The sequence below is a fragment of the Melozone crissalis genome, unplaced genomic scaffold, assembly GCF_028551555.1.
Source record: "Melozone crissalis strain CALT ecotype California unplaced genomic scaffold, PUWL_Pcris_2 ptg000172l_1, whole genome shotgun sequence".
Lineage (NCBI taxonomy): Eukaryota > Metazoa > Chordata > Aves > Passeriformes > Passerellidae > Melozone > Melozone crissalis.
Window position 1 is genome coordinate 573839 of NW_026535940.1, and position 4500 is coordinate 578338.

The 4500-nt window shown below is 55.6% G+C and overlaps 1 long non-coding RNA gene across 1 annotated transcript; it reads left to right on the forward strand.

Annotated features, from left to right (window-relative positions):
* Positions 1 to 579: 579 nt before the first annotated feature.
* On the forward strand, positions 580 to 4185 carry LOC128948895 (uncharacterized). Its single transcript, XR_008484169.1, has 3 exons — positions 580 to 629; positions 3844 to 3923; positions 4110 to 4185. It is a non-coding gene; the product is annotated as an uncharacterized LOC128948895 (long non-coding RNA).
* Positions 4186 to 4500: the final 315 nt, after the last annotated feature.

The window sequence follows — 4500 nt, forward strand, 5'->3', positions numbered from 1 at the left end:
AGTGAAGGAGCGAATGAGAGCGTGGGAACGAAACCGACGATTATTGAGCGTGGACTGAACGGAACAAGAAATGGGGAGGAGAAAGGGAGAGAAAGAAATCCGGAAGAGGTCTGAAAGAGAGAAAGAAAAAGGAAAGAGGTCTCAGACAACAGAAAGAAATGGGAAAAGGCTCCCGCCTGGACTCCGCAGCTCCCAGGAACACCCGCAGGGCGTAGCGCCTTTTACAATTCCAGCCAATCAGAGGACGCGGTAAACAATTTCCAGCCAACCAGAGCTTATCTCGCCGATGACTCACCGGTTGCCAGGCGGGCCCGCAGAGCCCAGCGGCCGCGGAGCGGAATTTGGGGCTCGGGCCGGGGGACGGATCCGCCCCGGGGGGGCCCCCGAGCCCCCTGCCCAGCCCTGGGGCCGATCGGGGGCTCCCCCACCCAGCAGCCGGTGCTGCGGGGCCGCGGGGCAGAGCGGTGGGAAAGGGGAGTCGGGGCTGGCAGCGGAGGAAATGCGGGAGGAAGAGGAGGGAGAGCAGGAGCGGGAGCGGGAGCGGGAGAATCGCGGCGCTCGCAGCGCCCGCGTGCCGAGCCTGCAGCGCCCCCTGCCCCGGGAGCATCGCCCCCAGCCCCGAGCCGCAGGTGAGGGCGGAGGCCGAGCTCGCCCCGGCTCCAGCCAGGGGTCTCCAGGAGGATTTTTTGGTGAGTGTTCGGAGCCGGCAGATCCCAGACTCGAGCCCCGGGTATCTCCGGGCTCCCTAAGAGGAGCTTTTTCGGGGGGAGAGCAGCCGCGATCGCCCCTCGGAGGGTCCCGGGGGGGCCACGTGGGGATGGCCCGGTACCGACGGGGCGGGACATTGGTTTTGGGGATCCCCGTGAGAGCCGGGGCTGAGGAACGGGGGACCCCCGGGGCGGGGAGAGGGGAAGGGGCGATACCGGAGCTGGGGCACCCCCGGCAGCCCGGAGATGAGGCGGGGACGGGACCCCCTGACCCTGACAGGGGTGTCCTGGGGTGACTTCATGATGCTCGTACCCCCATCGGTCTGTTTAGCCCAGAAATGAGTTCTGCACCTTTAAGGCTGGTTCTGAGAGCGAAGGGGAGGAGGAAGAAGCAGCAGTTTGTTTTCAGAAACTGTACTCACTCCTCTACATTCCGGCTGCTGGATGGACAGAGAGCAGGACAGAGCTCTCCTTTGCTTTTAGTTAGTTTTTAGCTCGCTGAGGCAGAGAAGTTCCCTGGACTGTGGTTTTTCTTTTTCTTTGGAGCTGTTTAAATCTGCTCTGCGCTGAACACCCAGAACATCACCGGCAGCTGGCACCTGTGGCCCACCTGGCTGAGCCTGGGCCACAGCATTTCCAGTGCTGGAGGGACTGAAAAGAGACTGATAAGAGACTGATAAGAGACTGATAAGACACTGAGTGCTCGGAGCTACAACCCAAGCAGGAACTTTCAGAGTTTGTCATATATTTTGGAGCAGCAAGAGGTTTTATTGCTTAATATTGTTCAATTTTTGTGCTGGTAAATGCTTTGCCTGTAACATTACGGTTTTTTTCCACTTTTCTCTAAGGAAATATTTTCCCAAACTGGCTGAAGGTCGGACTGCTGAATCGGCATTCTAGAGGAAACTCCTTTTGGAGGGTTTCAACCGATTTTGCCCTAAACCAGGACAGGGTGGTAGAAAGAAGGGGGAACCCCAAGTGGCTGGATTGAGGGGAGGCTGGAGAGGGGGACCTTGGGACCCCAGAACCTCCCAGAATCCAAAAGCAGAACCCTGGAGAGGGGGGATCCCCAGGACCCATGGGATCCCCAGAAGCCCTGAGATGGAGGACCTACCATAACCCAAGAGGGATGAGACTGGAAATGGGAAACTCCTGGTGGCTTTTTTTGATTCACTCTTGAGTTTTGGACATCAGGTGACTTATAGAAATGGACGTGGGTGGGAGGAATCCCCAACCCAAGGCATTCACACCTTGTTTTTCCCCAAACCAGGATTTTCCCCAAACCTTCCCACCATAACATCCCCCCTGTCCCACTCTGGGTAAGATCAATCCCAAACCTGACCCTGATCCTGGTCTCAATCTCACTCCATGTTTAGACACACTTACAGTTCTGTATTTAATCTCATCCCAGTTTCAGACTCATCTATCCCAAGACCCAATCCCAGCCCCAGACCTAAAGCCAATCCCATGTCTAGCCTTTACCTCAATCCCAGCTCTAATCCAAATCTCAGCCCAAAATCCAACACCAGCCCCAATTCCAGCCCCTTCCTAAACCCTAAGCCCCAAACCAAATCCCAGGTTCAGCCCTTCTGGGGGTTTGGGGGTGTCTCTGTCCCTCTGACCCCGATGATGTTTGGGTGGGGTCACAGCAGGGCTGAGAGGGACAGAGATCCCCCCGGCCTCCCCAGGGGTGAGAAGGTGGGAGAGCCCCCCCAGCCCCGAGCACCCTCAGCAGTGAGAGGGACACAGAGCCCCTGGTCCCCAGCCCTGCACAGGCATTGCCTGAGGCCAGAGGGATGGAGACCCCCCGAGCATCCCCCAGGGTGAGGGGACAGAGACCCCCGAGCATCCCCTGGGCTGAGAGGGACAGAGACTGCCCCGAGCACCCCCTGGCACAGGGTATGAGAGGGAGGGAGACCCCCAGGCATTCTCTGGGGTGAGAATGATGGAGACCCCCTGGGGAATGGCCTGGGGTGACAGGGACGGGGAAACCCCCCCCAAACATCTCCCAGGGCAAGCGGAACAGAGGCTTCACAAGCATCCCCTGGGCACCAGACAAAGTAATGTTGTTTCTTGTCAGAAATCAAAATTGACCCTAGATAAAATGCCTTGAATTTACTCTTCCCACAAGTCCCTTGTGATGGAAAGGCAAATAAATCCCAAAATTTTATAAACTTACAATAGAAGCTGTTTTGTGGCAAATCCAAATTCCTTTGGTCCTGCACAGCTCCAGCTCAGCTGCTGGCACATTCTAAAAAAAGAAAAGTGGAAAATAGGCCCAATACGGATTATGAAAAGGAAGGGGAAGCTATGTATAGCTGTCACAAAGGTGACAGGGACAAAGAGAAAAATTATTCTAACATTTGGCAAAGTCCCCCAGCCTGTGAAACAGACCTCCCCTGGAGGGGGCCAAGTGTGACATTGTCCCCTGTGTGTGTGGCCTTTTCGGGGTGGGGGTTTTACACCTGAGCCAGTTTGGGTAAGGGGGGTGGTGTTCACCCCCTGAGCAGGGATTACCCCACTGTTTCAGGTTGCCATGCAAGATGTAACCAAATGCATGTTTTCAATCACCATCTTCATCAACTGCTATAAACAGGTGGGGCATTGTTCTTTATCTCTTCCATGAGTCAGCCCTGATAACGCCCTCCAGGGGAGATATCTCCTGTGAATGGGCCATTGAGTGTCACTGCAGGACTGATACAATTCCATCCTCCCATTGTGGGATGCTCCTCCCAGGGGGAGGATCCAAGCATTCCTACCTGGATATAAGCTGACACTTTGCTACACCAGGAGCAGCTTGCCTACTGGATTCCCAGAGGACAAGAGCTCCATAACCACCACTGGACCTCCACAGGAAGACCAGACCCTTCTACAGGATCCCTGCTTTGACAGAATCACCCTCATCTCTCCAACAGGACTGCAGCCACCATTTAATGGGACTGCTGCCATCACCGTGACCAACAGGGTGTCAGATTATATCCTGACTCTGTCAGTTTAAGGCAGTGTTTCTGTATCATTGCCTTGATCCTTATTTTGTTACTGAATTGGAATTCTGGCTTAGACTCTTCCCCAGGTTTGCCTTTAAACCAGTACAAAGCTCATTGTGCTCATCCCTTGTTTTCTTCCCTTGTTTTAGGAATATCCCATTCCTAAAACTTGGCCAGATGGCGGAAGACACCTCAAGGAAGATGAGGATGCCCCAGGACACCCAGGCAGGTGAGGAGGAAGTCAGTGCCCCTTTCCCCCTCTCTCCTGCTCCATCTCCCAGCCCAGAAAATCCCCTCGCTGCAGGACAACCCTGCTGCCAACGCCATCCTACCAGGGGTGCACTGTGGGGATCTCCTTCCCCTCCCCTCTTGCATGGGGGGAAATCCCATCCTGTGCTTGTCCTTCCTCTACCAGAGAAGGAGCTGAGGATCAAGATCAGGGACAACAAATCCCCACAGCACAACCTCATGGAAGAGGCCGGTTTGAGTGGCTCCATGGGAAAAGAATCCAATGGGGAGGAAAAGCCCTGGAGATCCTCTATGAGGAGGAGGGGCTCCAAACCCAACCCAGGGTTCTCTGAGGAGGAAAGACCCACCCTGAGCCAGGAAGGTGGACAGAGCTTCAGCCAGAACTCGCAGCTGGTAGTCCATGGGCAGCTTCCAGATGGGCAGAAGCCCCACAAGTGCTTGCAGTGTGGGAAGAGCTTCAGGCAGAGCTCCCACCTGATCAGCCACCAGATGATCCACACCGGGGAATGGCCCTATGAGTGTGGGGAGTGTGGGAAGGGCTTCAGCTACAGATCCAA